Source organism: Emys orbicularis, chromosome 1 (assembly GCF_028017835.1).
Source record: "Emys orbicularis isolate rEmyOrb1 chromosome 1, rEmyOrb1.hap1, whole genome shotgun sequence".
Lineage (NCBI taxonomy): Eukaryota > Metazoa > Chordata > Testudines > Emydidae > Emys > Emys orbicularis.
The window spans coordinates 159,428,014-159,441,022 of NC_088683.1; positions in this window are offsets into that span (position 1 = coordinate 159,428,014).

The following is a 13,009-nucleotide window of genomic DNA, read 5'->3' on the forward strand; positions in this document are numbered from 1 at the left end:
GTTGATGGTTGTTCGACACCTGCCTGGGCATTGATTATCCCCCTGGTTATTGTCTTTGGGGAGCAGTATCTGGGCGCTTCCCAAACCCACAGCATGTTTTAGTGACGAACATACAACACAATTCTCTTAACTTCATATGCATTAATGATCTATATATATTTAGATGGAACAGTCAGTTTCAGCAGATCATAACCTTTCCCGATACCTCACACGGCCTGCTTTATATGCAGTATCACACTTATATATAGATGAGGAATATGGGGGCTACAGGATGCTCCCCCAAGGTAGAGTGTCACATTATGGTTTAAACTTTATATCCCTGCTCTCACCCTGGTTCCTGATGTACAGCGGCTGCAGCATTGTTCACACTCCTGGCTGGCTGGGCATGCTAGAAACATGCCACAAAGGAGCTCTAGACAGGAGGGAGAACATCATTTGTTAATTAGGCTTTGTCTACACTGCACTTTCCTTGGTAAAACTTTTGTAGTTCAGGGGTGTGAAACCCCCCCTCCCGAATGACAAACGTTTTACCGACAAAAAGCGCTGGTGTGGACAGAGCTTTGTTGGCGAAGAGCTCTCCTGCCAACAAAGCTACCGCCTCTCATTGGGGGTAGATTTATTTTGTCAGCAGGAGAGCTCTCTCCCGCCGACAAAGAGCGGCTACACTGTGCACCTTTTAACAGCACAGCTGTAGTGGCACAGCCGTGTTGCTAAAAGATGTGTAGTATAGACATAGCCTTAGACTTTAAACTTTCCATGAGCCCAAAGCCAAAGCCCGGATCCACTGAACTCCATGGAAGTGCCAATCTAGAGCCAGACCTGAATTTTGTGACTTCCTGATCCAAGCACCCTAAAGTTAGGATCTAGACTTTGCCGCTTGTGCCCAACTCTGTCTGAAAGTAAGTTTTTCACCCCACTTAAGTGTCATGCCAAGGCATGGATGTCACAGGAGTTCAGATCTGTCACATCTGTACCAGCAATTTTGCATTTCAGCCTTGCAAGAATCCAATTTAGAGTACTCATGAGAACCAAGGCCCTTAACCATCTGAGGCTGGGTGCATGGGAGGACGGGAGATAAAGAATGATTCATCTTAGAATCCAAAATGAAATAAATGGTCTCAACAGCAGTCGCAGCGTCTCCTCAGTGCTGCCTAGTCCGTATCCCAGAAGGACCACATGGACTGTGTAATCAGGCTCAGCTGGTAATCAGCAAAAGTCCAAACTAGCATAAAGACTAAATTATCCCTTAGTCCTTCCAGCTCCGGGGAAAGGATATTGATAGGGGGAGACGGCTGCTGCACGGCAGCTGCTAGCAGCAGTGGATTCATAGGGCAGCATTGCAGCACCTACACCAGCACAAACGCCATTGTTATTTAAATAGCCAGAGACTGGTGTGTGAGGTGCCAGATTCTGCTCTCAGTTACAAACTCAGAGTTACTTGCCTGGCTTTACTCTGGGTTTACACCATCAGAGCTAAGGGCATAATTTTTTTTTTTTAAGGTCAGAGATTTTTTACAAAATAATACATTTGGGCTTTCTTTTCTTTGCCTTCTGGTTTCTGAGCCCTTAGGATGCAGTTGGGTCACATATTAAACTTTTCTTTGAAACCACAAGGGCTAGAAACATCATTTTTAAAAAAGGAAAGCTGAGAGTCTCACAAATCACATGACTCCAGGAGCTGGGGCTTTAAGAAAAAACACAGACTATTGAGACTCATGATAAAATTGAAAGTGTTAGCCACACTGAATACTTTTTGTTAGCATGAACTATTATAACTCTGGACAGTCTTATCCATAGAAACTTCCAGGGATGTTTTTAGTCTAAATTCATTAATGTTTGTAAAGTGCTTTGAGATGGAGAAGGACAAAGTGTCATTATATCTACACTGCACAGAACAACAACAGAGGAAAGGCAGGTGAAATAACTTTAAACCTGGCCAAAGAGCATCTTAGGGCTGTATCCTCACTACCTTGGACTGTGATCTTTTTGGGTATTATGTAAGTTAAGCAGATGTGGCGTCCGACCATTATTTGAATGGGAGACTTCCTATGAAAATGCAAGTACTGAATGAAATAGTATTGGTAACTCAGCAGGGGGTGCTCTTTCCTTGAAGATCTTACTGATCCTAATGCTCCAGCATAACACAAGGGTCCATTCACATACTGGTCAAGACTTTCACAAGTAGGTGCCTAAAGTTAGGCCCCTAAGTCTCTATTTGAGCATGTAAGTGAGTCTGATTTCCAAAAGTGTTGAGCACCCATTGGCCCCCATTAAATTCTTCCTGACTTATTAACAGAGGCTTTTTTTTTTAATGTTAATTATTTTGGCTGGGATCTAGTAGTTCAGCAGAGTATTTGTTTGCATTCAGATTATTGTGCATTATCGCCATCTAGTGACAAGCAGAAGCAGTTCCATAGGAAAGACGCAAGACTTGCGTCTGATGAAGTGGGCATTCACCCACGAAAGCTTATGCTCCAATACTTCTGTTAGTCTTAAAGGTGCCACAGGACCCTCTGTTGCTCCATAGGAAAGGCTCCCTTTCCTCCCTGCAAACAGCACACTGCACCTCCAAGGCTTTGCTCTCAGTAAGCTTGTCTGCAGCTTGTAAAGGCAGAAGCAATTTTCTCCTTTGTCCACCAGATAGAGACCAATAGCTAAAGAAAAGAACAGTTGCCAGGAGCAAGAGCTGTGTGTGCTGTGTAGGTTTGTTTAGTTTAGCAAAGGGCACAGTTAGCAAGGACTTGGTCAAAGTATGAAAGATTCTGAAGGGCACAGTGAAAACTGATCAGTCCCTGTTTGTACACTGTCCCATAACATCAGGTGATTCAGTAAAAGTAATGAGCAGTAAATTCAGAACAGGATATTTTTCCTCACAGTTAGAACCAGCATCTGAAGAAAAAGATGTCAGTGGACAGGGACCTACCTATCCTCCTCCTTCCCCAATGCTTTAGCTGTACTTCCTTCTCTCTGTCCCTCGCCCCTACACACACAAAAGGGGTACCTGTTTTCTACATGCCAAACAAATGATGTATGTCATCATCAAAGTGATGGGTTTTCTACTGCAGAGGGAGAAGTTTCATATCTGATCCACGTTTTTCTAAAGTTTGGAGGCAGGGGTGCTGGAACAATTGGTATAGGGGGGTGCTGAGAGCCATTGAACCAAACTGTAAACCCTGTATATAATGGAAATCACTTCAAGCCAGGGGGTGCAGCAGCACCCCTAGTTCCAGCACCTATGTTTGGAGGTATCTGGATCCAGGGTTTTGTTCTGGCCCATCTCTTTTTCTCAGATGGCTGGTTAAATACTATGTTATGGCAGGTGTCAAGAGGGGGCAGGAGCAGCCATAGCCATTTTGTCAGCCATTTTGTCCCCACCCTGAGCAGCTGAGCAAAAAACAAAACAAAAACCCTCTGCCGGTCAATCAGCAGAGTGTGTGCATCCATGCAAAAGCCAAGTAACCCAGTGGTAGAGTGCCCCCTGGAAGTTTGTGCCCAGGGCAACTGCCATGCTCACCTACCCCTAGACCCAGCTCTGCCATGTCACACTGTTACACATAGTCTTCTAACTTCTTGGTCTTGGAAGGAATGTTTGTGTTGTTAGTTTTTGGTTATAAAAGGTTCTGTGTAGAGGGAGCTGTGTGGGCAGCAGGAGAGTCTTCTCTCATGTTGGTTGCTCATTAGTGTCAATACCTGAGACTTCCTGGGAACCAGGCATTGGTGTTGGACTGGGATTCCTGGAAGAAGGGATTGCCCTGCATGTTGTTTGTGACCACCTCTGTCCCAGGACTGGTGTATGTATGTAAATAAAGCAAGTCACGCATGGAATTAGGGTAATCAGATGTCCCAATTTTATAGGGACAGTCCCGATTTTTGGGTCTTTTTCTTATATAGGCTCCTATCACCCCCCACCCCTGTCCCGATTTTTCACATTTGCTGTCTGATCACCCTACATGGAATATACCCAGACACACTATGTCACTGATATCTCCTGCACTAGGAAGCCAACCTGCAAGGCCCCCTATGTCTGCTACTACCTGGCTTTGGTATGACACTGGTGTGAATAAAGGACAATGGTATCAGAAGGAGCAACAACTTAAAAAAATGATACACCTTTGAAAAAAGCCGTGAGCTCTGTGGTGCATTTATCCACGTAACTGTTATGCCTTTACTCTTTGTGTACTGCACCTTTATATCTTTAAGTACTATGCTGCCTGCAGAGACAGGCAGCCATTTTGTGATAAATCCTGCGCAGACTGTCAAAGGAAATACACACAGTCTCTCTCATGGAGACTTTACTCTTCTTTTTAGTTTTGTGGTTCTCCAAATCTAAACAAAAGGAAATTCAGACTGGAAGTATCTGTAGCTTTTTGTGTATGGAAAAATATAACAAGTTTAATTTGGTATTATTTGTGGTCTGATTGTTTGTAATTTATGAGCATTTGGGTTGCTGGTGAGTGTTTGTGAAAATGTGCATGCACCTTTAAAGCACCACAGATGTGCACCAATGATTATTCATACCAGGAAGTGCATTATTTGTGATTCCCAGTTCATTTTCTACCATTTACTTAGATTATGAGCTCACTGGGGCAGGGACTGACTTTTGTTCTGTGTTTGTACAGCTCCTGGCAAAACGGGGTCCTGGGCCATGGTAATAATATATTTAAAGTTTCAGTCATATATTCAAGCAGCAGAAACGATACCACATGACTTAAGGAGACCAATCACACACTACAAATATACAGTAGACTAGCCTTCTCTGTCTGATCATGGCTCCCTCTAGTGGCTGGTCCCAGCAGCGATAACAGTTTTCTAATTACTCACAGTTGGGCTAGCTGCTTTAGAGGCTTATGCTTTTGGTGTTGAAGGTCCTGAGCTGGATCTCCACTGGTGCCCTTGGTGTCTGTAAGAGGATGCAGCCATAATTTGTTACAAAATGGCACCCCAGATGGGGCTCAATTCATTACAAATAACTAGTAGTACTTAGTAAGGCCACATCCTTAGACATTCCTCTGTCCTGGGGCTGACACACTTTTTCCCTTCTTGTTTTAATGTTCTTCTCAGGGCCGGCTCTGATCAGTCAGTGGACAGGGACCTACCTATCCTCCCCTGCGGGGGGGGGGGGAGGGCGGCCGGAGCCCCGGGGGTAGGGCGGCTCCGCTCTCCCCCCGGCGGCCAGGGGGAGGACGCCGGGAGGGGGGGAGGGCGGCGAGCCCCGGCGGGGGCTCCGCTCTCCCCCCGGCGGCCAGAGCGCCGGGGGCAGGGCGGCGAGAGGGCGGCGAGCCCCGGCTGGGGCTCGGCTCTCCCCCCGGCGGCCAGAGCGCAGGGGGCAGGGTGGCGAGAGGGCGGCGAGCCCCGGCTGGGGCTCGGCTTCCCCCCGGCGGCCAGAGCGCAGGGCGGCGAGAGGGCGGCGAGCCCCGGCTGGGGCTCGGCTCTCCTCCCGGCGGCCAGAGCGCAGGGGGCAGGGCGGCGAGAGGGCGGCGAGCCCCGGCTGGGGCTCGGCTTTCCCCCCGGCGGCCAGAGCGCAGGGCGGCGAGAGGGCGGCGAGCCCCAGCTGGGGCTCGGCTTTCCCCCCGGCGGCCAGAGCGCAGGGCGGCGAGAGGGCGGCGAGCCCCGGCTGGGGCTCGGCTCTCCCCCCGGCGGCCAGAGCGCAGGGGGCAGGGCGGCGAGAGGGCGGCGAGCCCCGGCTGGGGCTCGGCTTTCCCCCCGGCGGCCAGAGTGCAGGGCGGCGAGCCCCGGCTGGGGCTCGGCTCTCCCCCTGGCGGCCAGAGCGCAGGGGGCAGGGCGGCGAGAGGGCGGCGAGCCCCGGCTGGGGCTCGGCTTTCCCCCCAGCGGCCAGAGCGCAGGGCGGTGAGAGGGCGGCGAGCCCCGGCTGGGGCTCGGCTCTCCCCCCGGCGGCCAGAGCGCAGGGGGCAGGGCGGTGAGAGGGCGGCGAGCCCTGGCTGGGGCTCGGCTTTCCCCCCGGCGGCCAGAGTGCAGGGGGCAGGGCGGTGAGAGGGCGGCGAGCCCCGGCTGGGGCTCGGCTTTCCCCCCGGCGGCCAGAGTGCAGGGCGGCGAGCCCCGGCTGGGGCTCAGCTCTCCCCCTGGCGGCCAGAGCGCAGGCCGGGCTCGCCGCTCTCCCCCCGGCGGCCGGGGGGAGGGCGGCCAGAGCACCGGGGGGAGGGCGGCGAGCCCAGCTGTGGCCCCGCTCTCCCCGGCGGCCGGAGCGCCGCGCCGCCCCCCTCCAGGTGCCGCCCCAAGCACAAGCTTGGTGGGCTGGTGCCTGGAGCCGGCCCTGGTTCTTCTCATCACCATTGTAGTATGCATTTTGCTTAATGTCATAATACATATTCGAGTTCAGCATCAGGAAAAGCTGTGGTTAGATATGTCTAGGAAAGCTGTGTATGTGACATGTGACCATCACAAAGCGCATGTGTAACTTAACACCCCCCGCCTCCATATATGTTAAGAGCTTCTCAGTGTGGAAAGATGACAGACATGGGACAGAGAGGAAGGTTCATCTGCCCATAGGTACTGTAACTAGGGGTGCTGCCGTACCCACTGGCTTGAAGAAGTAATAACAACCCAAATACATGGTTTCCACCTGCAGCACCCCCACTATAAAAATTGTTCCAGCACCACTGCATCTGCCCGCAACTGCTACGCCTCCCTGGACCACCCATCAGGGAGTGAGAATGCTTATTTTACATGCTGTACTGTAGCCTAGGTTCATTCATTTGGGTTCTATTGTGGTTTTCAATAAATGGTTAAAATCCATCTGGTCTCTTGAACTTAACTGAATTGTTCAAGGGGAAAGGGCAGTTTGTGCCACCACTAACTATTGGATAAATATTTCTGAACACTGGCATGAGTCAGGATCAGTTCATGAATCAGTTGCTAATAAAAAAAAAAGGGGTGAATTCACAAGTATTAATTGAAATAAATAATTTTGACCAACTCTATCTGGTATATTCTTGAAGGACTTTCAGAAGCTGATCTCTGATCCAGCAAAGCACTTAAACGTGTGCTTAACATTCAGTACACGAGCAGTCCAATGGGACTCTAAGTTAAGCATATATTTAAGCATTTTGCTGGATTAGGACCTTATAAGCCAATACCTATGAGAAGGCCAATACCCTACAATGTGTTTGTATCTGCTGCAAAACAGGCTGAGAAAGGCGAGGTGTTGCTTTCTGATTTTTTTTCTTATAATATTAAACTCTCCACATGTGCTCACTCATATTCTGGCAGCCCAAGTCAGGGTTCTGTCATTGGATAGGCATAGAGGAGCAGTTGGTCACTGATACAAAGGCAGAGAATAGCAATTGGTACAGAAAAGTCCACTTAGGGGAAGTCCCTCAGAACATCAGAGTGCTAAGACTTCCCAACCACTGACCTTTCTTTTCACTGAGATCTGGGTTAATTCAGTTTCCACCACCAACTTCCCCAAGGAACTTAGATTTTCAGGAACAGATTATTCAAAAGTGGTCTCCCCGCCACAATTTGACGGTACAAATAATTGCAAGGACAGTTTTGCACCTGCAATTATTTGCAGGCACAGTTTAGGTTATTTTGGCTCTGATCAGAGGTGAACCTTAACTGGGCTTCCCTTTTTCTAACAATTTTGCAAACAAAAATAATTACAAGTGCAATTGCTCAGGTACATATAATTGCAGATGCAGTTTGAGTCTTGATTCACCAAAACACTTAATGCATGTACTTAAGTCCCATTGACTTCAATGGGACTTAAGGTACAGCCTTAAAGTTAAGCATGTGCTTAAGTGCTTTGCTGAATTAGGGCTCGAGTCCTTTCGTTGTTTAAAGTGCCTGATTTGCAGACACAATCTGGTACTTATATAACCTAAACCGTGCCTGAAAATAACTGAGAGTCAAAAAGAGAGGTCAATGTGTTTAAAAACCTAGCCCCTAGATGCCTACGTACACTATTACACCTATAAATCAGGCACTTAGACACAGGAACTATTTAAATGCATCTGAAAAATTGAACTCACCATTGTTTGTGCTCATATAAGTCCACAAGTATTTACTAATGTAATATAAAAAGACCAACAGATCACTTCAGAGCAAACCAGGCACTGAATATAGGTTATTCAAAATGTCCTAGATATTACAGATAATAGGAAAACTGCATAATTCCCCTGGAATCTTTCCTCCTATATTAGACCAAAATGGAAAAGAAAGCAAAAAACAGACATAGGGAGAATGGGATTCAATTATGTTTAGCAAAACAAAATGATCTATTTCTCCTCCCACTAATAAGAACTCAGTACAAACTGGTTCCCAAGCACCTACATATTCCAGCTCATCTGAGATCCTTAACCCACCTTCTTATTTGACGTTTGCTTGAGAGAATTTTCACTTAAGGGCAAATTGAGTCATACCTCCTCTGCGGTCCCACTCTTGCACAGTTTTACGAGCTCCACAGGAGCTTTGTTGGGCTTAGAAGCTCCACCCAACTAAGACTTATGCTCTGAAGGCAGATGGAACAGCTGGATTTGCAGAGCTGGACTGAGAGACGCTGGGTATGTGCTGTGGAACAGAGGAGTCTGAGCCAGCGATGAGTGGTGCCCCAAACCCATCACCCCACCTCTCTGACTTGTACCCCCCACCACCAAAGTATCCTAACCTCCTGGACAGTTCTACTTAGGAGTTCTGAGAGTAACTCCAGGGAAGAGAACTGGTTAATAACCTAGAGATTGGAAAACAGGAGTTTCAGTAAATCGAAGTTTAGCCTATACTGCTAGAAAGAGGTATGACTTCACAGCGTGTGCACTAGAAGTTACAGCCTTTCTTGCCTGATGCCTGCTGTCCTGGGCATTCCCTCACAATTCTTCAGTGCCCCCCAGACACAAGTGATCTATTGGCAGATCTGCTGACAGCTGGGAGGCCACTTGCAACATGTAAATTGAAAGAGCAGAACACCCTGTCCTTCGAGTGGCATTGTTTCCCTTTGTTCAGCAGATAGCTGACCTCTCCAAGCTGGCACGGTGCATGGGAGGCAAGTGTTATAAATACCAACAAACCAAGAAACCCTTTATGGAAGCCTCAAAAAGCCTGCAACCTTGATGTGCTGTTTAGTGACAGGTGTCTCATTGGAAAGAAAAACAAATATATATTACAGTTTAATATCCCCCTCTCTCCTACTATCTCTGGCAGCATCCCCAGGGTAGAGAAGCCACAGGACTGGGTTGCAATGAACATAAAGGGAATGGAGACTGCTGGACACAGGCAGATCCTATGGGTCTCTCTAGCACTCTGTCTCCAAAACAGACTAACACGCTTGTGCTTTCAGGAGCACCTGAATCCTGGCCTGGATTTCGCAGTCACAGAAGGGACTGCTTACTACGCTACAGCAATGAGCATCAGTTACTGCACAGCATGAGTTCTCCTATTAGCTGCTATTATGCTTTCACTTTCTTCTATTTATTTTTCCCTCTTTTCTTTTCTCTTAAGACTTGCTTAGCAAAAAACAGGGCCAGGATCCCTGGTGAGGTGTGTCTCCTTTACACCACCAGCACCTGTGCAATCCAGCTCAATTAGAGTAGCCAACCCTCCAGGAGTAGCCTGGAGTCCCCAGGAATTAATGATTATTTTTTAATTAAAGATTATGTCATGTGATGAAATCTCCAGGAATACAGCCAACCAAAATTTGCAGCCTTAGGCTCAATAGCTGGTTTAACTGCCTCGGCGAATCACCCCAGTGCACAGGTGATTCTGCAGTGACATTGAGCCGCTGTACAGTCTGTTATGCATAACCCGTCTCTGCTGCCAGTATTGCGGGAAAAGAAAGTGTGGTCAGAGGAAAGAGGCCATGGCTAAGATGCCCCCAAGCCATACCAATTCTTGGCTGTGGCTTCAGCTCCTTGCAACCAGCTTCAGCTCCTTTGCAACCAGCATAAGATAGAGCAGCGGTCAGGAAGGGGGCCACCAACCCTGCACAGAAGCCACAGCAAGATGGGAGGAAAGCACCCGTGAGCTTTTAGCCACCTTTCCACTCCATCCCCTTGGCTATGCTCTGTGTAGTTCATCCCTACCCCAGCCTCTGGCCCATACAGCCTGATTCTTCACTCTTTTGCACCTTGTTTAGTCATTTCCTCCTATTCAGAGAAATGAGTGTAAAACACGACCACTGCTCTGAGCGAGTGGAGAATTCTGACTGCTAATGTTTTATGTTCACCTTCACTCACATTGCACATGTATAAACAGGGTGACCAGACAGCAAATGTGAAAATCGGGACGGGGGTGGGGGAGTAATAGTAGCCTATATAAGAAAAAGACCCAACAATTGGTACATCTGGTCACCCTACGTATAAACGGTAATACAAGGTGCATGATGGAGGAGACTCAGGACCAGTGAATATTGAACCTAGTCGCCCTTCTCACTCCTTTACATTGTAACCTCTCTGATTGAATTTAGGTGAACTGCTCCGGGATCAGAGGTCACAGCTCACGCTGCACCGATTCAGTATGAACTGAGGGGAAATCAGATTTTGGCTTCAATGATACTACACACAAACCCACTAAAAGAACATAGTTAAGACTGCAAAGTCAAGCACTCAAAAGCTAGGAAATGCCAGAATGAAGGTTGCCTGTGCAATCTTAACACAGCTGCTTTGTGCGTATGTCACCCCACTGCCAAATTTCAAGTCCCTGCTCCAAAGCAGGTTGGGGGGGGGGCAAGAACATTTTTAAAAGAAGTCTCAATAATTTTTTAACATAGACAAAACAACGTATTTTCCCCTAGGCTCTGTCTCAGAAAAGCTGAACCATTTTGGCTGAAATTTTCCAAACCCATTCAGCCTTAATTTCAGCAGAAACCGTTACAGTTTGGCAAAGTTATAAACAGCTGTAAACAAGATCTTATCATGTGAAGTGTTGAGCAGGCTTTGCTTCCAGCCCTGCCTCTTATATATGCTACAATGGGGCTGCTCCAACAGTACAAAGCAGCCCCAAAGCCAGCACACCCCAACAGGGAGAAGGGCCCCAGTCTTGCTAGCACCAAACGTTCAAAAATAATGGCCAAAAATCATGATTTTTTAGAAGTCCAGGAGAAGGAGGGAGAGAGAGGTTAACAGAGAAGGGAAACTCAAGAGCAGAAAATCCTTTTCGTTCCCCCTGTAAAGTGAAGAAGAGTTCTAAGCTTGTGCAGATCATCAGCAAAATGGAATGAAATGCCCTCTGATGAACGAGGTCACTCCAACACTTCGCTGTGCTTGCCAAAATGTGCCCGGTGCATTCAACCAACAACATGTTCCTGGGCTGCTCAAGTCACGGCACAATGTCAATTTCAAAAGGCAGCACAGAAGCCAGTGCATTGGGAGGGGAAAGGAAGCGAGAGGAGAAAAGCAGCCCAATGATGCCAATATTGCAGCTGCTAGGCCCAGATCCGCAGCTGGTGTAATTCAGCAGAGCTCCCATTAAAGGGCTATGCTGATTTACATCACTAAGTTAAAACCATACATTCAGCTAAAAATCAGAACCTGGGGTGCTGGGGGTGCTGCCGCACCTCTGACTTGAAGTGGTTTCCATCATATCCAGGGTTTACAGTTGGGTTCATGGCTCTCAGCACCCCCACTATACACATTGTCCCAGCACCCCCGATTTCAGAACCCTGTGACTTGAAGTCAATGGAGCTGTGCTAATTTTCATCAGCAGAGAATCTGGCCCTATGGCCAGTGCCCGTGTGTAAAGTGAAAGCAAAAGCAGCATGACTTGATGGTAAAATCACACGACACTGTCACTACTGCCAGGTAATTTAAATGGGGGAGGAGGGAGGTGAATGTGAACAGAGCAAAGTAAATCAAAGTAAATTGTGCACTCCTGGATAGGGAGTTTTCCTGGAAAAACCTGGAAGGGTTTTCATGGGATGAACAGAGTTTGTTCAGAGCCAGATGTTAGCAACTCTAAATAAATGAATTGTCTCCTCTTGCTCTCAGCTCCCCAAAAAACAAAACATGGCCAGAAACTTTTCTTGCAATTAGACTAGCTTTGAACTTGTGATGCATGGCATTGAATTGAATGTGATATGGTCAGTGGAGGTCTACTGGGCATTCAAAGAACCCCTGGCTCACTATGACTTCTGGCAGAGGAGGATAATACAAGCACGGGTCATGTGTCAATGAAACCTCCCCAGGTCTGGATTAGCTAAAGAGCCAAAAGTCTAGATGCTTGCCTGAGGATCTTTTCCAAACTATCCAAAACTCATACATCTGCCAAAAGAAGGCCTAATTCATGTGTGCCTGAAAAACTGATGCCCAGTGGGCCAGGAGGCATAATCTTTGCACCCATTCCCAGCTCTGCACAAGCCTGTAGTGGTCACACACTGTAAGTAGAGGAGTACTTGTGGCACCTAACAAATTTATTTGAGCATAAGCTTTCCTGGGCTCCAGCCCATTTCATCGGATGCATAGAATGGAACACACAGAAAGAAGATATTTATACATACAGAGAACATGAAAAGGTGGGAGTAGCCATACCAACTGTAAGGGTACGTCTACACCCAGCCGCTAGTTCGGCGGCTGGGGATCGAAGTTCCGAGTTCGATTTATCGCATCTGGTCTGGACGCGATAAATCGAACCAGGAAGTGCTCGCCGTCGACTGCGGTACTCCAGCTCAACGAGAGGAGTACCGCGGAGTCGACGGGGAGCCTGCCTGCCGCGTGTGGACCGCGTCTGAACCGCGGTAAGTTCGAAGTAAGGTATGTCGAATTCAGCTACGTTATTCACGTAGCTGAATTTGCGTACCTTACTTCGACTTGGGGGGCAAGTGTAGACCAAGCCTAAGAGGCCAAGCAATTGAGATGAGCTATCATCAGCAGGAGAAAAAAACTGTAAGTGTGACACTGTAGGGATGCAGCATGTACATCACAGGTCAACCCACCAGGTCTGGCACGACTACTACTCCTCTAGCAAGGATAACCTTTGCAGGCAACAGCACCTAGGGGGAGGAGGAGGGGGGAATTCTGAACACAGGTCTGTGAACAGACTGTGCTGTAATTGCTGGTAACTTGAA